The sequence below is a fragment of the Carcharhinus amblyrhynchos genome, chromosome 5 (genome assembly GCF_965287045.1).
Source record: "Carcharhinus amblyrhynchos chromosome 5, sCarAmb.v2.hapA, whole genome shotgun sequence".
NCBI classification, from domain to species: Eukaryota; Metazoa; Chordata; class Chondrichthyes; order Carcharhiniformes; family Carcharhinidae; genus Carcharhinus; species Carcharhinus amblyrhynchos.
The window spans coordinates 1,910,836-1,935,840 of NC_137328.1; the positions used below are offsets into that span (position 1 = coordinate 1,910,836).

The window sequence follows — 25,005 nt, forward strand, 5'->3', positions numbered from 1 at the left end:
GTAGGAGGAGAGGTAATAAGCCGTGGATAATGAAGGAGGTGAAGGAAAGTGTTAAATTAAAAGCGGAGGCGTTTAGAGTAGCTAAGAGTAGTGGGCGAAAAGAGGATTGGGAGAGGTTTAAATGTCAACAAAGATTGACAAAGAAGTTGATAAAGAAGGGTAGGAGAAACTATGAAGCTGGGCTAACGCTTAACATAAAAAAGGATAGCAAGAGTTTTTATAAATATATAAAAAGGAAGAGGCTGGCTAGGGTGAACGTTGGACCCTCAGAGGATGAGAGGGGGGATTTAGTGGTAGGGGATGGGGAAATGGCTGAGGTCTTGAATAACTTTTTTGTTTCGGTCTTCACGGAGGAGGACGTGAATAATTTGCCGGGTGTTAGCGATGGAAAGGTGGTAGGACTGGAGGGTCTCGATGACATTATTGTTACTAGAGAGGCGGTGCTCGACAGACTGGAGGGACTGATTGTGGACAAGTCCCCAGGACCGGATGGAATGCATCCAAGGGTTCTGAAAGAAATGGTGGAGGTGATAGTGGATGCCTTGGTGGTTATTTTCCAGACGTCGCTGGATTCCGGGGAAGTGCCGGAAGATTGGAAAACGGCTAATGTTACGCCGTTGTTTAAGAAGGGTGCCAGGCAAAAGGCAAGGAATTATAGGCCGGTTAGTTTAACGTCTGTTGTAGGTAAAATGTTAGAATCTGTCATCAAGGAGGAAATAGCGAGGCATCTTGAGGGGAATTGCTTGATAGAGCAGACACAACACGGTTTCGCTAAGGAGAAGTCGTGTCTGACAAATTTATTGGGGTTCTATGAGGATGTGTCTAGGGCGGTGGATAGAGGAGAGCCGGTGGATGTGGTCTTTCTTGATTTTCAGAAGGCGTTTGACAAGGTACCTCACAAGAGGTTATTGCAGGGGGTAAGGGGGCATGGAGTTGGGGGTAGGGTGTTAGCGTGGATAGAGGATTGGTTGTCAAATAGGAGGCAGAGAGTGGGGGTTAATGGGTGCTATTCGGATTGGTGGTTGGTGGCTAGTGGAGTGCCCCGGGGTCGGTGCTGGGACCTCAGCTATTTACCATTTATATAGATGATCTGGAGGAGGGAACCGAGTGTATGGTGTCGAAATTTGCTGATGACACCAAGATTGGAGGAACGGCAAATTGCGCGGAGGGTGTGGAGAGTCTGCAGAAGGATCTAGATAGGCTGGGCGAATGGGCCAGGAACTGGCAAATGGAATTTAGTGTTGGCAAGTGCGAGGTGGTCCACTTTGGTAGGAATAATGGTAGGAAGGACTATTACTTACGTGGCGAAAAACTGCAGCAGGCGACGGTGCAGAGGGACCTTGGGGTCCTTGTGCATGAGTCGCAAAAACCCAGCTTGCAGGTGCAGCAGGTGGTCAGGAAGGCGAATGGGATGCTGGCCTTCATCGCGAGGGGGATTGAATATAAAAGTAGGGAGGTCTTGCTGCAGCTGTATAGGGCATTGGTGAGGCCGCAGCTGGAGTACTGTATGCAGTTTTGGTCGCCACACTTACGCAAGGATATTTTGGCCTTGGAGGGAGTGCAGAGGAGGTTTACTAGGCTGATACCGGAGTTGAGGGGGTTGAGCTATGAGGAGAGGCTGAATAAACTAGGCTTGTACTCATTAGAGTTTAGAAGAATGAGGGGAGATCTCATTGAGACATATAAGATGATGAATGGGATGGATAGGATAGAGGTGGAGAGACTCTTCCCGCTCAGAAAGGACAGTAGGACTAGGGGGCACAGCCTCAAGATAAAGGGGGGTCGGTTTAGAACGGAGTTGAGGAGGAACTTCTTCACTCAAAGGGTGGTGAATCTCTGGAATTCTCTGCCCGTTGAAGTGGTGGAGGCTGCCTCGCTAGATATTTTTAAGACGCGGGTTGGTGGGTTTTTGATAAGAGAGGGGATTAAGGGTTATGGGGAGAGGGCGGGAATGTGGAACTGAGCCACAACAGATCAGCCATGATCTTATTGAATGGCGGGGCAGGCTCGAAGGGCTAGCTGGCCTACTCCTGCTCCTATTTCTTATGTTCTTAAATTGGTTCACCTGGTGTAACATTTTGGAATTCACCTCAGGGTGGTATGGATTTTCAGTCATTGTGTATATTCAAACAGAACTTGATAGATTTTAGAATAAAAAGGGAATCACGAGATTGTGGGGATTGTGCAGAATGGAGTTTGGACAGAAGGTCAACCATGATAATATTGAATAGTGGGGCAGCTCAGAGGATCGAATGGCCAACTCAGTCTCCTATTTTGTAAGTTCCTTTCATCATTCTTCTAAATATTGGATTGATGTCCAAGGTTGTCGGAAATTCCAATGCTCACATTACACATGAGAGAAGCAAGTGTGATTTAAATTGAAATTCAGATTGATCCAGAGTGAAATAAACAGCATATGTCTGTATTTACCTGCTTGCCTAGGTTTTCTATGTTCACAAAATCTATCAGTTTTTCAAAAATATGCCGAGCATTATTGTCTCACAATGTGCTGGGCAGCACGGTGGTGCAGTGGTTAGCACTGCTATCTCACAGTGCCAGTGTCCTGGGTTCAATTCCCAGGCTTGTGTCACTGTCTGTGCGGAATCTGCACATTCTCCCTGTGTCTGTGTGGGTTTCTTCTGGGTGCTCTGGTTTCCTCCCACAGTCTGAAAGATGTGCTGGTTAGGTGGATTGGCCACGCTAAATTCTCCCTCAGTGTATCCAAACAGGCGCCGGAGATTTTCACAGTAACTTCATTGCAGTGTTAATGTAAGCCTACTTGTGACACTAATAAATAAAGTTTAAAACTATTTAAACAAGTCAGCACATTACTGTGTATTACATTGAGATATGGAGATGCTGGCATTGGACTGGCGTAAACACAGTAAGATGTCTCACAACACCAGGTTAAAGTCCAACAGGTTTATTTGGTAGCAAAAGCCACTAGCTTTCCAAGCACTGCTCCTTCATCAGGTGAGTGGGAGTTCTCATTCACCTCCCATTCGCCTAACGAAAGAGCAGTTCTCTGAAAGCTAGCGGCATTTGAACATAAGAACATAAGAACATAAGAAATAGGAGCAGGAGTAGGCCATCTAGCCCTTCGAGCCTGCCCCGCCATTCAATAAGATCATGGCTGATCTGTCGTGGCTCAGTTCCACTTTCCCGCCCTCTCCCCATAACCCTTAATCCCCTCTTTTATCAAGAACCCATCAACCCGCTTCTTAAAAATATTTAGCGAGGCAGCCTCCATCACTTCAACGGGCAGAGAATTCCAGAGATTCACCACCCTTTGAGTGAAGAAGTTCCTCCTCAACTCCGTTCTAAACCGCCTCCCCTTTATCTTGAGGCTGTGCCCCCTAGTCCTACTGTCTGTTTTGAGCGGGAAGAGTCTCTCCACCTCTATCCTATCCATCCCATTCATCATCTTATACGTCTCAATGAGATCTCCCCTCATTCTTCTAAACTCTAACGAGTACAAGCCTAGTTTATTCAGCCTCTCCTCATAGCTCAACCCCCTCAACTCCGGTATCAGCCTAGTAAACCTCCTCTGCACTCCCTCCAGGGCCAAAATATCCTTGCGCAGGTGCGGCGCCCAAAACTGCACACAGTACTCCAGCTGCGTCCTCACCAATGCCCTATACAGCTGCAGCAAGACCTCCCTACTTTTATATTCAATCCCCCTCGCTATGAAGGCCAGCATCCCATTCGCCTTCCTGACCACCTGCTGCACCTGCAAGCTGGGTTTTTGCGACTCATGCACAAGGACCCCGAGGTCCCTCTGCACCGTCGCCTGCTGCAGTTTTTCGCCACGTAAGTAATAGTCCTTCCTACCATTCTTCCTACCAAAGTGGACCACCTCACACTTGCCAACATTAAATTCCATTTGCCATTTCCTGGCCCATTCGCCCAGCCTATCTAGATCCTTCTGCAGACTCTCCACACCCTCCGCACAATTTGCCTTTCCCCCAATCTTGGTGTCATCAGCAAATTTCGACACCCTGCACTCGGTTCCCTCCTCCAGATCATCTATATAAATGGTAAATAGCTGAGGCCCCAACACCGACCCCTGGGGCACCCCACTAGTCACCAACCGCCAATCCGAATAGCACCCATTGACCCCCACTCTCTGCCTCCTATTTGACAACCAATCCTCTATCCACGCTAACACCCTACCCCCAACTCCATGTCCCCTGACCTTCTGCAATAACCTCTTGTGAGGTACCTTGTCAAACGCCTTCTGAAAATCCAGAAAGACCACATCCACCGGCTCTCCTCTATCCACTGCCCTAGACACATCCTCATAGAACTCCAGTAAATTTGTCAGACACGACTTCCCTTTAATGAAACCGTGTTGCGTCTGCCCTATCAAGCAATTCCCTTCAAGATGCCTCGCAATTTCCTCCTTAATGACGGATTCCAACATTTTACCTACCACAGACGTTAAACTAACCGGCCTATAATTCCCCGCCTTTTGCCTGGCACCCTTCTTAAACAACGGCGTAACATTAGCCGTTTTCCAATCTTCCGGCACTTCCCCGGAATCCAGCGACGTCTGGAAAATAACCACCAAGGCATCCACTATAACCTCCGCCATTTCTTTCAGAACCCTCGGATGCATTCCATCCGGTCCTGGGGACTTGTCCACAATCAGCCCCTCCAGTCTGTCGAGCACCACCTCTCTAGTAACAGTAATGTCATTAAGACCCTCCAGTCCTACCACCTTTCCATTTTGCTATCAAATAAACCTATTGGACTTTAACCTGGTGTTGTGAGACTTCTTACTGTGTTACAGTGAGAACCAGGAACGGTGAAAAACTGAAACAAAACTGTTTAAGAAGTCACATGGCTTCAATGGGAGGTAACCCCAAAATGATGCCAGAAAACTACTGAACCAACTCTTTATTGTATTTTCAGGATTAAAGGTTAACAAAAACCTCACATCAGCAATTTTGGTCTGTGATCTCTTCCCCCATTTAGTTTTATTTCTTTTTGTAGGTTTTGATTTTAATCTTGTTCTCTTCTTTCTGCTTTCAGATGGCAGTTGTCCATCATTTTGTCACTCACACCTCCTCAAGGCACATTCTTAATTTCTTTACGTCTCCCTTTGGCCCTTCACCACCAACATTTTCAGCCATTTCAGCCACTCCTGTCTTTCACCCAGCCGCAGACCCTCCTTTTCATTCTTTTTCCCAGCCTCTGCTGCCCCTGCCTTCCACTTGTGTAAAACCTATGACATTTCTAATCTTGTTCAGTCTTGTGAAAGGCTGTAAACCTGAAACATTAACTCCATTCCTCCCTCCACAGACGCTGCCTGACCTGCTGAGCACTTCCAGCATTTTCTGATTCTATTTAAGATTCTATTTAAGATTTTCAGTGTCTGCAATATTTTGCTTTAATATCGTTAATATTTGCATTAGTTTTAAGAAGCGGCAAAACAGGATCACATTTACATTATCCAGCTCCAAGTATTATCCTTGCCCCAGAGGGAGCAAAATGCTTGCTTAGGCGCAGAAGGTAGGAGCTCCTTTTAAATCACTTAAAAACCTTTTAAAAAATGTTTTTGGAATGCAGTCATTGGAGAATCTTGGCTTGTGAAACACAAAATTGTGGCGAGGTGTAGTTCGAAAGTGTTTAATGTTTAATAGACTGCTTTGCACTTTGTAAACCAAGTTTGAAACCACATTAGTTTTACACTCTGTGTGGTGCGTGCTGCAGGAAATCTCGATTTGAAACTGTCAGGCCATGGCTCCAGATTTAGGTGATTATTTCAGCGTTGGTGCAAACCCAACATTATTTTGTTCCAAGACTGGGCTTGCAGTGTGAATCCACAATGATTTTATGATTAAATGTTAATAGGTGAGTGAGGATTGACTGACTTTTAAAGCCCAGAAACTTAGTGGTTAATGAGGGGGCAGCAGGAGTACAGTTCCAATTAACAATATTAATGCTTGAATGCAACAGTGAACCTATTTACAGGGGGACTTCTTTCCATGATGGCAGAGGGGCACTTAGTAACCTGACATCTCATCTTGTAATGATTTGTGGCAGAATGATTGGGATTAGCAAAGCACCAAAAGTGCCTGCTATTCCAGAAAGTCAGAGGTTTCAGCATCCCTGGAACCTGGTACAATAGAGTGTGCAAATTGTTTGATACTCATTAACTCTGCACACCCACTAGGTACAGGTCACAGCCTCACTGAGCACAGTTTACGACATTGTTTCTGAGTAAAAAGCAGGACACAATGTTCCTCTGCAAAGACAATGCCGATTAGAAATCAGGTAATTTGCATGAGTAGAACCAACCCCCAATTCCCCTCTCTGATGATATTTTAGGAGTATGGAATTCCGGAGCATGAGTAGGCCATTCAGCCCCTCAAGACGATCAGTGATGGCTAATTTGGTTGAGGTCTCAACTCCACTTTTCTGTCTTGTCTCTCATAATCCCCGGCTCCCTTGTCTATCCAAAATCTGACTCAATCTTATATAAATTCAGTGACCAAGCCTCCACTGCTCTCTGGGTTTAAAGTTTATTTTTCAGTGTCACAAGTAGGTTTACATTAACACTGCAGTGAAGTTACTGTGCAAATCCCTTAGTCGTCACACTCTGGCGCCTGTTTGGGTACACTGAGGGAAAAATTAGCACGGCCAATCCATTTAACCAGCACATCTTTCGGACTGTGGGAGGAAACTGGAGCACCTGGAGGAAACCCACGCAGACACGGGGAGAATGTGCAGACTCTGCACAGACAATGACCCAAGCCAGGAATCAAACCTGGGTCCCTGACATTGTGAGGCAGCAGTGCCGCCCAGGAGAGAATTCCACAGAATTATGCTCCTCTGAGAGAAACAAATTCTCCTAATCTCCATCTTAAGTGGGAGGCTTCTTATTCTGAAACATCCTCTCAGTATCCATCCTATCAATTTCCCTCAGAATTTTATATATTTAAATAAGATCAACTCTCATTCTTAAACTCCAATGAGTATAGGCCCAATCTGTTCAACCTTTCCACCGAAATAAGCTCTTCATCCCAGGAATGAGTCGAGTGAATCTTCACTGAACTACTTCTAACATAATTTTATGTTTCTTCATGTAAGGAGGCCAAAGCTGTACACAGTATCTCAGATGTCCTCCCACCAATGCTCTGTGCAACTGCAATAAAGCTTACCTACTTTTATATTCCATTCCCCTTGCAATAAACCCCAATATTCCAATTGTCATCCTAATCACTTCCTGTACCTGCATGCCAATATTTTAGGACTTGTATAGCAAGACACCCAGATCCCTCTGTACCTCAGAGTTCTGCAGTCTTTCTCCATTTCAATGCTATACTGCTTTTCTATTCTTCCTGCCAGAGTGGACAAGGTTCACATTTTCTCACATAATACTCAATTTGTCAATTCTTTTGCCCACTCACATAACCTGTCTCTGTCCCTTTGCAGACTCTACCCTCTCATGGCAACTTATTTTTCTACCTATCTTTGGTGTCACCAGTAAACCTAGCTACCATAAATTCCATCTCTTCATTCAAGTCATTGATGTAACTGTAAATAGTTGAAGCTCCAGCACTGAACCATGTGACACTCCACTCGTTACATCTTACCAACCGAAAAAAGATCCATTTACCCCTACTCTCTGTTTCCTGTTAACTAATCAATTCTTTATCCAAGCTAATACGTTACTCACTACAAAATGTGCTCCTATATCATGTGTTCTTATTTTGTGTAGTAACCTTTGATGTGGCACCCTATCAAATGACTTTTGGAAATCCAAGGACACCACATCTGCAGGTTCCCCTTTTATCTTCTTCCCTGAGTGAAGACAGCCATCAGCTTCCACTTACTGAACAATAACAAGGAGAGAAACACCTCCCCAACCAAACAAGCAATGAAGCCACAATAAAGCTTATCAGTAGGTAGGAATGTGGGTTTGAAGTTACAAGTAGATCAGTCATGATCTCATTGAACAGTAGCCGAACAGGTTCGAGGGATGAGTGGCCTAGTCCATATAACTTGCTACTGCCCTTCATCCAACCAATCCCTTCTCCCAAGCACAGTGCTCGAATTACAGGACAGCCACCACCAAGCGAAAATGAGAATATAAACAAACCACTCCCCAGCGTCCTGAAACCTCCCATTTTCTCAAAAACTACAAATCCTTCCCCCTTCTTCACCTGCTGAGCATCAAGTTGTTCCTTCCTCAGGCACTTAGCTAGAATCGGCCTGGGATCTCACATTCTGTATCCCACCCCCACACTGAAAACCTAAACTCTGTAACATTTCTCACTGGCCATATGAGAGGCACAAATACTTCCATCTCTGAGGCCTGGAGTGGGGGGTGTGCATGGCGGGGGTATAGGAACTTGAGAAAATGTTCCATAAACTCTGGGTTAGAGGATGGATGACAGTGAGGTAATTATTTTCCTTTGGATTACGTTATTGGATTGAGAAAGGATTAGGAAATGGAAAAATTGTGTTTAGAGAAATTGGGGCTCCACCAACATAGAAACATGGAAATGTAGAAGGTAAGATCAGGAGGAGGGCATTGGGTCCTTCGAGCCTGTTCCACCATCCATCACGATCATGGCTGATTGTCCAATTCTGTGACCTCATCCTGCTTTTTCCTCATAACCTTTGACCCGATTTGCCCCAAGTGCTGCATCAATAGTGCACCCCAAATCTGGGTGCTTTCTCGAGATTTTGGGGAAGAGAAAGCAGGGGATTTGACAGCATCTGAAGTGTGATTGTACTTTCTCACATTTATTTTTTGTTAAGATGATTAAGCTTTAAGAAGTATGGTATATAATTTGGATCTTGAGAAGTCAGAAGCAGCAGGTGTATAGCCTTTCGGAAAGGTTATAAATCATCCTCAGTCTAAAAACAGAGAAAGGAGACTGATAGTCTGTGGAATGTAGCCAGGAGCCATTGTGGATAAAGATTGTTTGATGGCTTTTGTGATATTGCTGTATTGATCTGATGAATGAGATGCGATGGTTGTGTAACTGTAGCTTAGGGCAGTGATGCTAATAAAGCATGAAGCTTCTGAAGTTATCAGGAACTGGCTGATGAGTTCCGTGTCATGAATGTGTCTTTCTTTCTGTAATATGTAACATTAGTCACTTTTGTAACCTGAGGTGGAAGGTGACGCAGCTGCCACAACGTCACTGCCGTGCTATTTGACTGCACTTCTGGGCCAGACTCACCTGTGGAAGGAGAATGCATGAATGCTGCTGACCTCAAGCAAATAATAGCTGCTGGTGTGCATTCATTTTGTGGTCGTAAATTAAATTCTATTGCATTGTCACGTCTTTGATGTGACGTATTCCGAGGTTTCTTTTCAAACCTTCATTCACTTTGTTAGATTGTTAGCAGTTTTATCTTTTAGCAGTGAATTATCGTTGTGAAGATATTCCTGTACCTATTTACATGGAGCATATGTGGGGTTGCCAATCCCCTAGGATTTGCCTGAAAGTTCCAGGTATTGAAGCTCAATGTCTGGGCCATTGTTGTGCGTGATCCAGGCGTAAAAACTGGAGGGAAATGTCATTTTCTTTGAACATTTCTCCTTACCAGATATCAAAATATTGAAAATGGGAAAAAAGTATTATTTGGCTGGTAGTCAAACATCATCCCATTGGGAAACGAGTCCTTTTGCTTTCTAATTGGTGTGTGAAGGCATAACGTCACAAGGATGGCTGTGTTGGTGACTAATGGATAGAGCATGGGGACAAGTCATGTGGCAAAAGCTCCAGAAATACATTTGATCATAGTTGGCAATTAAGCATAATATCCCATTTGGAGTACTGTGGGCAGTTTTGGCCCCCATATCTAAGGAAGGATGTGCTAGCTTTGGAAAATGTTAGGAGGAGGTTCACAAGAATGATCCCTGGAATGAAGAGTTTGTGGTATGAGGAATGTTGAGGACTCTGGGTCTGTATGTATTGGAGTTTAGAAGGATGGGGGGGTACCTTATTGAAACTTACAGGATACTGCGAGGCCTGGATAGAGTGGACTTGGAGAGGATGTTTCCACTAGTAGGAAAAACTAGAACCAGAGAGCACAATCCCAGGCTAAAGGGACGATCCTTTAAAACAGAAATGAGGAGGAATTTCTTTATCCAGAGAGAGGTGAATCTGTGGAACACTTTGCCGCAGAAGGCTATGGAGGCTAGCTCATTGAGTATCTTTAAGACAGAGATAGATAGGTTCTTGATTGATAAGGATCTAGAGTTATGGGGAAAAGGCAGGAGAACGGGGATGAGAAAAGAATCAGTCATGATTGAATGGCAGAGCAGATTCAATGGGCCGAATGGCCTAACTCTGCTCCTATGTCTTATGGTCTGATGCGGAGTGTCAGTTCTAAGCACTCGCACCTCTAAGTTGCAAGATTCCAGCTTCAAGTCCCACCTTTAATGACATGAACACAAAAATCAGGGCTGACACACCTGCGCAATACCGAGGGAGTGCTGCACTGTTGGAGGTGCTGTGCTTTGGACAAGATGTTAAATTGAGGTCCTGTCACTTTTTGTGGATGTGGAAGATATAATGGCCAAGTGTAAGGGGAGTTATCCCTGGTGTTCTGGCTAGTGCTGTATGCAAACGATCTCAACACTATGAAACTTGGCTGCTGTGTCTCTAACCTTACCAAGAGTGGCTGCATTTTAGAAGTAGTTCATTGGCTGTGAGGTGCTTTGGGATGTCTGGTGGTTGTGGACTTTGATACATAAATGCAAGTCTTTCTTGCTTTTTATAGTGTCAGTTGGAAGCGAGTGGTTAAGACCAATAGGTCCATACAGTCTGTTCTACACAGTTCTGGTGCCTCACACATCACAATCCAAACACTTATCATCTGCTCGCTACCATGGAAAGTCCAAGGAGGGGAATGGATAAATTAGCTGTGAAAAATCCAGGCCAATCCAGGGGGGAGAAACTTAGAAATTCCTCTTCAATCCCCTTAGGCAATCAAGACAAGTCCAGGGAACCACCCTTGCTCTGAATTCCCGACAGACTAGATCTCTGCCCTAACCAGGAACAACTCCAACTGTTGCTGGAAAGAATCCAGTGAATCGACATCCGTTGCATAAGCTGGCTACCTCTCCCAGAGAGCCATCCTTCTCTGAGAAGCAAAGATCCATCTAATAGCCAACCCCCTTCTTCTGCTGCATAACATTAACATGTGACTCCTGGTCCTTTCTTACACAAAGACAATTCAATGGCTGCAAAATGAAGTGTATCAGTTGCACTGTTGGGCTGGCTATCTTTTGGACGAGGATTAAATCGAGGCCTGGTCTGGTTGATCTTTGAGACCTTGTAGTGTTATTTTGAAAAGCCTGGGAGTTTATCTCCAGTGATCTGGGGCAAATATTTATTTCTCAATCAACATCACTCAGACAAATAAGGAGAGGTTGTGGTATAGTGGACTAGTAATTCAGAGACCCAGGGTAAAGCTCTGGGGACCCAGGTTGAATCCTACCATGGTAGATGGCGGAATTTGAGTTCAATAAAAATCAGCAATTAAAGGTCTAACGATGACCATGAAACCATTGTCAGTTGTTGTAAAAACTCATTTGGTTCACTATTGTCCTTTAGGGAAGGAAACTTGTCATCCTTACCTGTCTGGCCTACATGTGATTCCAGAGCCACAGCAATATAGTTGACTCTTAAATGCTCTTGGAAATACAGTCAGTTCAAGGGCAATTAGGGATGGGCAATAAATGCTGATCAAGCCTGTAACGCCCAATCCCATGAACGATAAAGGAATGATCTGGTCATTATCACATTGCTATTTGTGTATTGAAAAACAGTCAGATCATTGCGACCATTATCTATAAATGCTGTCACCAGGGTGAGACAAAGCAAATACAAATACTTATAATCACGGCATTTATAATGGAACCTGCAGTTTGATTTAAAAAATCAAATCCTTATTTGGCCATTGGCAGTTCAACACATTTTTCTCACTGTTTTTGATTTGACCAATTTACTAATAGATGTGGAATTCAGAGGATGAATCCGTGGAAAGTTGTAGTTAGCACTGTGCCGATCTTCAAATTAGAGCAATGACATTGAGTGGATTTCAGTAATTCATTTCAAAATGCATTGCAAACTGACTATGTGGGAAAATCTAATGGAACATTTCTCATTTGAATGCAATACCCGTCTCACCTGTGATAGGAAACATTAGCTGCTAAAAGAGTCGGTGATAACATAATGGGAGCTTTTATTATTTAAAAAAAGGATGGAGCTTGAAAGCAGCTCAAGGCTCTGTCAGTGAAATAGCTCAATGGAAATAAGTTCTTAAGGCACTATCCATGTTAGTATTGGTAAATAAGCAAGTAAATATTAAAGTCTGTCATTAAAATTGAAGCTATTCAGAATTTTGTGGGTACTGTATCCCAACTCATCCCATACTAACTAAAATTGTTTCTTGTCCCTCTGCACACTCTAGAATCATCCATCAATCCATTGACAACTGAATTGGTAAGTGAAAGCCTGATTTCCCATCTAAGTTAATCTCAGTGATAATTGGCACAATGCTTTGATGTACCCAGTCACCCAGATCTTCCAGTGTGCCCAGATCTCCGTACCTACTCGAAACAGGGCTTGCATTATACATTGCAGCTCCCTAACGTTGGGCCTCAGAACCTATTACGCTGTACATTTAGATGCTCTCTTCAAACAGCTCCAGTTTCTTCCCAAGTCTGCTGGAACTCCTTTTCCTCCTCCCCCCATATAATGTTATACTCACTCACCCAATGGCCACCAGCTTTGCTGGAGTGTTTGTGGACATTCTGTCCAACTGTACCTCACCATGGTCTGTCCTACCTGTGTCCCCACTCCTCTGCAGTATCGCACACTTCACCATCCAATTTTATCAGGACCAGCTCCCCCACCCCACTCCCATTCTATCCCCATCCCCACACTATCCCCACCCCCACACTATCCTCATTCCCACTCTATCCCCACCCCCACATTATCCCAACCCCACACTATCCCCATCCTCACACTATCCCCACTTCCAAACTATCCCCACCCCTCACTCTATCCTCACCTCCACACTATCCTCACCCCTACACTATCCTCACCCCCGCACTATCCTCACCCCCGCACTATCCTCACCCCCGCACTATCCTCACCCCTACACTATCCTCACCCCCGCACTATCCTCACCCCTACACTATCCTCACCCCCGCACTATCCTCACCCCCGCACTATCCTCACCCCTACACTATCCTCACCCCCGCACTATCCTCACCCCTACACTATCCTCAACCCCACACTATCCTCACCCCCGCACTATCCTCACCCCCGCACTATCCTCACCCCTACACTATCCTCACCCCCGCACTATCCTCACCCCTACACTATCCTCAACCCCACACTATCCTCACCCCCACACTATCCTCACCCCCACACTATCCTCAACCCCACACTATCCTCAACCCCACACTATCCTCACCCCCACACTATCCTCAACCCCACACTATCCTCACCCCCACACTATCCTCAACCCCACACTATCCTCACCTCCACACTATCCTCAACCCCACACTATCCTCACCCCTACACTATCCTCACCCCCGCACTATCCTCACCCCTACACTATCCTCAACCCCACACTATCCTCACCCCCACACTATCCTCAACCCCACACTATCCTCACCCCCACACTATCCTCACCCCCACACTATCCTCAACCCCACACTATCCTCACCTCCACACTATCCTCACCCCTACACTATCCTCAACCCCACACTATCCTCACCCCCACACTATCCTCAACCCCACACTATCCTCAACCCCACACTATCCTCACCTCCACACTATCCTCACCCCCACACTATCCTCACCCCCGCACTATCCTCACCCCCACACTGTCCTCACCCCCTCACTATCCTCACACCATACCCGTCTAGCACCATGAACACTTCCCCCTCCAGAGGTTCCCCTCGTGATGCTGATCTTTTCTCATTTCCCCCTCAGAATAAGGGGTTTCCCAATATCAGCTGCAGATGCAGGGGCATTTCTTTTTTTCAGAGAGTCATTACATTATGGGGATTCTCTCCCCCAGACAGAAGTGGAGGCTGGGTCATATCCAAGTCTGAGTTAGACAGATTTTCTATTGACAAGCAAGTTGAGGGCTAGGGGGGACAGGCAGGAAAGTGGAGCTGAGACCACAATCAAATCAGCCATGATTTTATTGAAAGGCGGAGCAGCTTGAGGGGCCGAATGGTCTCCTCCTCCTGTTTCTTTTGTCCATTGGAAAGCACGCAGGAGTCCACCTCTTTCAACCCAACTAGTGGAACTTTGGAACACTCTTTTCAAAAAGAAGAAAGAAAAGGATTTGCATTTATATAGCGCTTTGGACGACCTCAGATCATTGCCCATCAGAACTCTTAGCTGAATGTACTGTACTTCAACAACAGCTCCCTCTCCCACCTCCTGCCTCCTCAATGCCTCTTCTTCCTTCCCTTCATCTGGATTCTTCTATCTACCAGCGCTCAAACCCAGCTTGCCCTATTCCTGAGCTCCTGTGTACAGCACCATTGGAGTAAAGCAGAATTGTCAATGTCTAATGATAGTTGAGTAGGGTTGGATTTTGGGAGTTGGGAAGAGCAGCACATGGGTGAAATATTTTCACTTTACTCAATGGCTACTTCAGCCCTCTAGCATTCTGCACTGTTTAATATCTGCTTCTGTGCTAACAGTCAATTCGCAGCTCACACAAGTGAATGATTGATGGTATTTTCCGTGAGCAATAGCGTGATATATTTATCCAAAAAGCAGATCCAACTAAAGTTCAAAATTTAATCTGGCACATCCACTGCTTGTGAAAATATTCCAGTGCTGGAGATGGGAAGCACGTGTCTGTCCAAGAAATGACAGGCGCCAGTAATTTTATTTTATAAAACTATTCAAAAATGTTGAGGTAAGGTTTCTTTTTGATATTTCAGAGCGAATACTTGTGGTGTTCACCCACTCTGGTGTCTGCCATTGCACAGTGCCTTGTTTCATGGCCTTTGTGAGCTATTTATTCACTTGGACCTTTGCTTATACTTTCTAAGTGATTACTGGTTAGTGCCAATAATTAGATCAATGGTCATTTTTTATATTTACACTCTCTATTGTGTTTTGGAGATTGGTGCCTAAACAAATTTATATTAAGTGTTACCGGTAAGTTATATTTGACTTGCATTCCATCCAACCCACAGAGAGTGCTAGCCAAAGGTTTCTTGCATTTGAGTCAATCTGTCCTCATTCAGTGGGTTTTGGAAGTGTAGCAACCTGCCTGTCACACACTCGATTACTTTCAGTTGTGTAGAAACTTAGGTTAGTTAAAAGAATACTACAACTGCTTACACTGAGTGACTGGTACTTAAGCTTTCTGTATTGCTATATTGTAACTCTCTGTTTAGAAATTACTACTTTGTAATGGGTCTTGTGATTTTGCATGTTAGCCTTACAGTGAGTTAGAAATGGATTTCTTCCCCACTCCCGATCAGAGTCACACTGACTAGACACTGAGTGCAGACTTCCTCTCCGGAGAGGGGGGAAAGGATTGTCATTCCTGCAGCCACCTGGTTTCATCTGCAGTGTGCATTGGTGGTTTGGGACCAACTGCCCATCCACTCTTCAGACAGCACAAAACTGAAGGGCAGATGCACCAAATAGATCAGACTGATCAATTGCATTGGAAAGTCCAGAATAGTAAGAGATACACAGAGAGTGGCTGCTGCTGTTTCTAGATCTTGTGCACACAAGACTTAGAACGAGCACAGAGGAGGCAATGGCCTAATGGTATTGTCACGAGCTTATTAATGCAGAAACCCAGCTAATGGCCCAAATCCCACCACAGCAGCTAGTGGAATTCAAATTCAATAAAAAAAATCTGGAACTAAGAATCTACTGATGACCATGAAACCATTGTCGATTGTGGGAAAAACCCATCTGGTTCACTAATGTCCTTTAGAGAAGGAAAGCTACCGCCCTTACCTGGTCTGCCTACATGGGACTCCAGTTCCAAAGCAATGTGGTTGACTCTCAACTGCCCTCTGAACAAGGGTAACTAGGAGTGGGCAATAAATGCTGGCCAGCCAAAGATGCCCACATCCCACAAATCAATAAAAAAAACACCTTGGGTGACATAGAAAGAGATCATGTGGTGCTCACTTTGTGCTTGAGACTGCACTGATATGCTTGTATAGTGAGGTCAGTGGGGAGTCCTGCTGAGTGTGTCTTACGAACATAATGGAATTCTTCACCAAGTAAGATGGAAGCATCTGTTTTACAAAAAATCTTAACAGAGCCAGACCAAGAAAATCGAGTATCTCTGACCTCTTCCTACTAATAAATATATCCTCTGGAATATCAGCAAACAGTATTATAATTACAGAGTTTCTATTGTGACATTATAAAGAGTGACTCTCCCACAACTTTTTACCTCCAATCAAATGAATAATACTAAAATAGTTTGTGTTCTCCTTACAAGATCAACTAAATGAGCTCCCATTGTGCCAAAGGTCACGTGGCCTTTCCCATCTCTGGAATCTGTCAGATAATGAACGATGTGTAAGAATGGAAAAGATAACTGGAAACCTTTACCCATACTGATCCTTTCATCTCCAAACTCCAGGGCCTGGGGCTTGGCTTCTCCCTCTGTGACTGGATCCTGAACTTCCTAACCCACAGACCACAATCAGTAAGGATAGGCAACAACACCTCCTCCACGATCACCCACAACACCAGTGTCCACAAGGCTGTGTTCTCAGCCCCTGACTATACTCCTTATACACCCATGACTGTGTGGCCAAATTCCCCTCCAATTTGATTTTCAAGTTTGCTGACAACACCACCATAATGGGTCAGAGCTCAAACAATGATGAGACAGAGTACAGGAATGTCCCCGTCTACATCAATGCGGACGAAGTGGAAGTGGTCGAGACTTTCAAGTTCTTACGTGTCCAGATCACCAACAACCTATTCTGGTCTCCCCATGCCGGAACTATAGTTACGAAAGCCCACCAATGCCTCTACTTTCTTAGAAGACTAAGGAAATTTGGTATGTCCACTACAGCTCTCACTAACTTTTACAGATACACCATAGAAAGCATTCTTTCTGGTTGTATCACAGCTTGGTATGGCTCCTGCTCTGTCCAAGACCGCAAGAAACTGCAAAGGGTCGTGGGTGAAGACCAGTCCATCACTCAAACCAGCCTCCAACCTGTTGACACTGTCTTCACTTCCTGCTACCTCAGAAAAGCAGCCAACATAATTAATGATCCCACGCACCCTGGACATTCTCTCTTCCACCTTCTTCCGTTAGGAAAAAGATAGAAAAGTCTGAGGGTATGTACCAACCGACTCAAGAACAGCTTCTTCCCTGCTGCTGTCAGACTTCTGAATGGACCTACCTCACATTAAGTTGATCTTTCTTTACACCCTACTACGACTGCAGCACTATATTCTGCACTCTCTCCTTTTCTATGAGCGATATGCTTAGTCTGTATAGCGCACAAGAAACAATACTTTTCACTGTATGCCAATACATGTGACAATAATAAATCAAATCAAAATCAAACCTTTCATCCAGAATTCTTGCAACATTTCTTTTTGCCTGAAAACTGAATTTTCCATACTTTGGCAGCACTTTTATCTGGTAAGAATTAAGTGAATGCAGTGTTTGTGCCAAACTCAAACATGCACTTCCTGTAGTAAACTGTGGTTTGACTTTAACAGTTTTAGATTACATTAGGTTTCAGCAAGACTTCTGTACGCATTCTATTTTGGGACCTCTCGATAATTCCCCATGGCCTCATTCAGGGTATTTTCAAGTAATTACTGTTTACAAGGCAGTGTGGGCACCAAGAATAATAAGGTGAAAGGAAATTTCTCATAATCTTCCCCAGAATGTGGGAATAGAATGTTAATAAAAGGATTGTTGGGATGACAAGGCTGCCCTATAGCAACTCGGTTCCTTGCATTGTCTGGTTTGAATTAAAAGGGACTCCGTTTGAAGTTTAAATGCAAATAATCCCTCAGGGAGGGCAAAATAAAGGATCTAATTTCAGATTTTAATAATTTACACTGAGTTTTGCAAAATGTTTGTTTAACAGTTCACTCGATATGAATTTTAGATTAACCCCAATGAACTTTAGATTAACCCATGAAAATGATATAACTAATCAAGATTTTGTTTTTAAACTCCATTGTAACATAAATGAAACACTTTACGGCCTTATTAAATTTCCTGAAGTATAAATCATGATGTTGTTTGAAGTGGAAGGAGCAGAAGTTGGTATTCTTACTGAACTGTGCCAAAGATGTGGGTTTGGACTTCAGTTCTTTGCACAGTTAACAGCCAATTTCATTTATCAGACATGCTACTGAATAGTTTCAAGGTGTTTCCTTGAAAGAATAGAAACACCCGAGGATGAGTTGTTTGGGGTCAAGCTTACACACTTCCTGATGGCTGCCCTCCAGAACTGGGAAGACCCACAAAGAGTTGCCCACCTATCCTGAGTAAAAATGATGCCAAACTTAATTCCCTTCCTTCTGATGATTCTTGATGGCTGTGGTTCCATACTCACAAAGATGTCAGTCCTTCAGCTTAAATTTGTTCTTCATGAAAGAGTTTAGACAGCGAGTTTAGTCAGTCAGAATTGCCTTACTGTTTGAGTAAGGGGAATGTCACTGCTGGGGCAAGCTGTAGCATCCCTAATACCTCTTAGGCTGAAATAGAATCATCGAATCCCTACAATGCAGAAGGAGACCACTTAGCCCATCGAGTCTGCACTGACCACAGTCCCACCCAGGCCCTACCTCCATAACCCCAGGTATTTACCCTCCTATTTCCCCTGACACCAAAGACAATTAAATACGGCCAATCAATTTACCCTGCACATCTTTGGATTGTGGGAGGAAACCGGAGCACCTGGAGGAAACCCACACAGACACGGGGAGAATGTGCAAACTCCACACTGACAGTGACCAGAGGCTGGAATTGAACCCGGGTCCCTGGCACTGTGAGGCAGCAGTGCTAACCACTCTGCCCCATTGCCATCATCAGGGAACCCTGCATAAATCAGTGCTTAAACCAGAAACATTCCTAGTCTGTTTCATTTTGTGCTATACCAGGATACTTTGCAATTGAACTTTCTCTTACTGGGTATAGCTATGTAGAAAGGTTAAGGTTGGCAAAGACCTGCCAGAAGTCTATCTAGTGTGCATTCCTGTTGTTCTGCTGTTGTGTAAAATAATGTTTCTTTTCATGGCACTTTCCAATTTTGTCTTGGAGATATCTGAGCTGTTTGCCTCACCACCCTTCCTTGGTTAGCTGTTCTAAGAGACAATTACCCCTGGGCAATGTTTCCTTACATCTGGGTTGAATCTGCCTCTTTGTTTCAACTCAGGGGAGGCAATGGTCTAGTGGCACTATCGCTAGATAACTCCAAAAACTTTGAAAATGTTCTGGCGACCTGGGTTCAAATCCCACCGTGGCATCTGGTGGAACTTAAATTCCTTTAAAAAAAATCTGGAATTAAGAATCTGCTGATGATCGTGAAACCATTGTCGATTGTTGGGAAACACAACAGATTCACTAGAAATCATAGAATCTTACAATGCAGAAAGAGGCCCTTCGACCCATTGAGTCTGCACCGACCACAGGCCCTACCCCCATATCCCTGCATATCTTACCAGCTAATCCCTCTAACCTAAGCATCTTAGGACACTAAGGGGCAATTTTAGCATGGCCAATCAACCTAATGTCCCTTTAGGGAAGGATATCTGCTGTCCTTACCTGGTCTGGCCTACATGTGACTCCATAGCCATAGCAACGTGCTTGACTCTCAAATGCCCTCCAAAAGGGATGGGCAATAAATGCTGGCCAGCCAGTGACCCTCCATGTCCCACAAGTGAATAAAAAACTCATGTTCCCTCGTGTTTGATGTCTCACATCTTCTAATATAACCCTCACTGATCTGCATTTTTAAGCTGCAGTATTTTGAATGCCTCCTGCGTCGAGAAGGCCAGATCACCGAGCTGATTCTCATATAATTTATTCGCTATTTTATCTGAATAACATTTTGATATTTTTCTACAACATACTTTTGTAATGTGGTTCAGTAAACTGTGCCTGACTGGTGCTCTTTAATTACAGGATAGTGGTCAGCTAACTTCCTTTTCATTGCTCTCCTTCCTTTGATGTGAGGTGTTTGCTCATTTCCCCAGTTGATCCAATTCCTCTTCTCACTTCCCCTCTCTGCTACAAGGTTAATGTTGAGCTTTAGCTATTGAACATCTCTCCCAGATCATTTGTAACGTGTTGGGACACTAGTCCTGCAATAAGCACTGGGTGATACCATTTGTCAAACCTCTCCATCCAAAATACTCGATTCAACAGACCCACCCACCCAACAATTCTCATTCTTTATTAAATATGCATATCAATGATTGTGTATAAGTTTTCTTGGAGGTACCTCATTAAATTTCACATTTATCGTATCTACATTCCCCCTTTTATCCACCTGCTTTCTTAATTTATCAACAAGTTATTATAATTTGCTGCTCGGGTTTTTGGAATTACAATCTGTTTCCTATCTCTTCAGTGCTGCATTATGATGTTTTATGGATGGTTACTATAGTCATCACATTGATTATCATTATGCTGAGTTTTCAACTTCCTTAATCTACTAGAGATTGGGTAGAAGTTTCTTACTGTACCAAAATCATACTTCGTGTAGCATCATCTATCATTGGGAAGTAGCAAGAACTCACATTGTCACGTGAAGGTTCACCACAGTGTCAGCATTGATCCAATGAGGCCAAATCACTTTGAACATTTAACATAAGTGGTGCCAACAGATTTATGAATGATTATGTATTCAAAGTCTCAAAAGGACTTGGTAAATGATAACTAACAAGTGGTTAAGTATCTGGGTCACTGGGGGATTAATTTTCAGGGCCTTCCATGTATACTCGCTGGTGGGATTCTCCCCATGGCACTCCATTCACCTGACGAAGGGACTAACCCCGAAAGCTTGTGAGTATATTATCAAATAAATAGGTTGGACTAAAACCTGGAGTTGTCAGACTTTTTACTATGTTTCTTGTGGTGAGAGGTAGCACGCCATTGGCCAGCAGTGGGATTTCCCATTGACTGCATCGCACATCACCGGGAAATCCGCGGTGGGGAGATGCACTGTGGATGAATAGCCAGTATTTTCAATGTCTCACCAGACACCCCATATTCCATGGCAGGAATCACTCCTTTGGAGTTTAATGCGGAGAAGTGTGAGGTAATTCACTTTGGTAGGAATAACAGATGTGTCGAGTATAGGGCTAACGGGAACACTCTGAATAGCGTGGATGAACAGAGGGATCTAGGTGTATGTGTACATAGATCCCTGAAAGTAGGGGATCAAGTAGATAAGGTTGTTAAGAAGGCATACGGTGTCTTGGCGTTTATTGGTAGGGGGAATGAATTTAGGAGCCGCAACGTCATGTTGCAACTGTACACAACTCTGGTGCGGCCGCACTTGGAGTATTGTGTGCAGTTCTGGTCCCTACATTATAGGAAGGATGTGGAGGCTTTGGAGAGGTTGCAGAGGAGGTTTACCAGGATGTTGCCTGGTATGGAGGGGAGGTCCTATGAGGAGAGACTGAGGGATTTGGGGTTGTTTTCGCTAGAAAGAAGGCGGCTAAGAGGGGATCTTATTGAAACATATAAGATGATTAGAGGTTTAGATAGGGTGGATAGTGATAGCCTTTTTCCTCGGATGGAGAAAGCTAGCACGAGGGGGCATGGCTTTAAATTAAGGGGGGGTAGTTATAGGACGGATGTCAGGGGTAGGTTCTTTACCCAGAGGGTGGTGAGGGATTGGAATGCCCTGCCTGCTGCAGTTGTAAATGCGCCTAGTTTGGGGGCGTTTAAGAGATCCGTGGATAGGTTTATGGATGAAAAGGGATTGGTTTAGGTTAGAGGGTCATTGTTTTTTAACTGGTCGGCGCAACATCGTGGGCCGAAGGGCCTGTTCTGCGCTGTAATGTTCTATGTTCTATGTTCTATGTTTATACATGATCCCTTCTGTGACCTTATACGCACAAGATTGCATGTTGTAACTTTACCGGAAGCTTGATCAGAACATTTTTGTTACTTTAATAATACTGTAATAATTCATCTTCCTGCGATCGCCAAGTCTTTCAATCAGCTGTATTGGACAATGCGACTCAATCTATTAAAAGTAAAAATTAAACAAGATAAAACCAGTGAGGCAGCTACCATTTGATTACAAAACTTAAGAATTTAAACTATTTTTGATGCAGTCCTCACATGCGAAAATCACAAAGCAATATGGCCTGGGAATACTGGTATGCCATTTTCACCGTGGGGTTGTGGGTGATAAATGTGTTCCCTCTGCTTGCAGGGTAAGGCCTAATCACTGCCGATTTTGGGCTGCAGACCTTATTGCAATGGATCCAGCAAGGCATAACAACCAGTCGGTGACAAGGAGTGCAAGCCTGGCCTGCTACTCCAATAAGTGGGCCTGTGGCCGGAGATGAGGTCAGGGGCTGAGGGTTTGGGTTTGGGGCAGTTGTCTGAGGATCATGTGGTCCAGGGACCACGGGAGCCTAAATGCGTGCTGCTTCCTGTCTGCCATATTAGAGGCTCAGTAAGCTGGTTATAGAGCCAGAAAAATGGAGGCTGTGCAAACACTTATAAAGGCCCATTTTCAATGGTTCTCAATACTCCCATCAGTAAACCATGCAGCTGCAAAACAGCTGGTTTTAATCTACCACCATAGAGTCTTCAAACTTGCATCTATATAACAGCCCATGTAGAGGAGAATAGAAACAAGATCACTGGTATCAGCTGTGTTGAGATATGCCCCTCAGCTCAACTTCTTTAATCCAGGACAGAGCCAAACACAACTGAATGAAACTGTCGATCATCTATAGGATTAAAACCAGGAAAAGCTGCCCTGGCCTCTCACTCTAACAGAATCTGTTTCATTTAATGATTTCCTTCCCTTCCTGTGACCAGAGTTAGACGGATGGAGAGATTTGCTGGACAATTATCCTGGATTTCCGATAAAACAAGTGACAATTCCAAGTAATCTACAAAAGGCTGTGTCCTGAAATGTTCTCCTAAACCAGAATACGTGTGACAAAGAGAACGTATGCTGATTTTACAAAAACAGTCAAATACGCCAGAGGCAAAATATTCCTTTTTAGTCACATTCTTTTCTGTGGTCTCAACCTGTATTCAATTTCTTCCTCTCCATTTCTCTGAAATCTGCCACAGAATTCTCCAGGCTAGCTGCACCCCTCCAATTTTAGCCACTTGCACACCCCTGGGTTCCTTCACTCTGCAATTACTATGTGTGTATCTAGCTACCTGAATGCCAAAGTTGGGAAATCCTCCCCCCCCCCGCCCCCGCAAAACTACTCCACACCTTCCACTCCCCTCCCTCTCCTCCTTTAAGATGCCTCCAAGATGTTTTCTGGTTGCTTGGCTCAGTTTTAAATTGTGTTTCTCCTGTGGGATATTTTCTCCCTGTCAATGCTGTGGTACAAATGTAAGGTGTTGGCTGAAGTTAAAGTTCATTGAAGTTTTTTGCTGTTAATGTTTGTAGATCGGGATTCACCTATCACTCAGTAAACAGAATTACCCTGAACATGAGTGCATGGCCTGAGAAGGATCAACAAGATAGGTGCTTTTCCCCAGAATTGGGCAGTACTGTCACCATGGTAAAGTTCTTACACAGTCCTCTTGGAAGGACAAAAGGTCAAGACCCCTTTCTTTACTGTTTAAAGGAGTATTGTTCCAAAGAGTGAGAAGGGGGGGTGGTTAATACGACAGCCTCCAGTAGCTTAATTTATCAATCGTGACAGCTATGTTCAGGAGCAATCAACTGGAAATCTCTTGTTCTATTTTTGTTTTATTTTTTAATGTTTAAATTTGCAGCCTTTGATATATTGTGAAAACTTGATGCTTGTGTTGGTGACAGGATTACTGAAGTTTCATAGGGGCCACTTCTGGCAGCAGCGGAATAGCTAACAGAGCCACTGTTCGCTTTTAGTATCTCAGGTTGTGAGTCACTTTTGAAGGCAACATCCAATAGGTAGAGACTCGCTCGTTTGATTAATCAGAACCAAGATGGATCAGTTTGTCGATGCATTTTCTGGCCAACAATTCAAGATTAGCACTGACAAATGGTTGAGAGTCCACTGCTTTCCAGCATATTTTGGGAAAGGGAATAACACCAGAAAGGTGCCAGGAAAAGGAGTATAAGAAACAGGAAGCTATGAACTAGCACTTAGTGCATTCCTGCATGGAATGCCTTAAATCTTATAAAGCCTTTGGCTTTAGCAGTCATTGCTGGAGTCTTATGGAATGGAATATTACTGTGATCCCTGCTTGGTTTAGCTCCCGTTTACCAGCTGGTATTAATCAATCAAAATTGTGTCTTTTTTGTTGTTAGCATTTTCTTGAGGATTTGAAATTAGACTTCAAGGAGTAGATAAAATCAAATTGACTCGTTCCTGTGTAGGAACACAATCTATGGTGTTGCCTACCCCCTTTCTCCAACAAGTGCTTAAATAAGGTGCAATCCTAAAAAGCATTCGACCATTGTTTTTAGCTAAAATTGACCTTAATCAGTGAGGGTTGGGGTACACGGGGAACATTAAAGCAAAATGTGAGTCTTAGCAACCCCATGACACTCTCCCAATAATAGAATTCACAAATGAACAGCATTGCCTAGTGAATTCAGTGAAGCTCAGACACTTGGTTGACATATTGCAAACTATAGGCTTTATTAAATTAGATACATAAACAGGAATCTTATTTGGTACCATACATCGCAACTCCATTTTGACAGAGCTAAAGGGCTGAGTTTTTCAGTGGGCATTAGGACTATGGACAATATTTAATCCAGGATATTTAATTAAATTTAATAGAGAACTGTCTGAGACCCATGTTGCCTGCCCTGGAGAATGCCTGCTGTAT

At 44.0% G+C, this 25,005-nt stretch overlaps 1 protein-coding gene across 6 annotated transcripts in view; it reads left to right on the forward strand.

Annotated features, from left to right (window-relative positions):
* Positions 1 to 25,005, forward strand: part of LOC145342832 (MOB kinase activator 3B) — a 126,255-nt gene that overhangs the window by 14,043 nt on the left and 87,207 nt on the right. For 4 of the 6 annotated variants that reach the window (XR_013886653.1, XR_013886654.1, XM_080188314.1 and 1 more), the window contains exon 2: positions 12,445 to 12,476. The exons of the other annotated variants lie outside the window; for them this stretch is intronic. The gene's annotated coding sequence lies outside the window, so the exon portion shown is untranslated. The remainder of the gene's footprint in view (positions 1 to 12,444; positions 12,477 to 25,005) is intronic. 6 annotated transcript variants of the gene reach the window in all.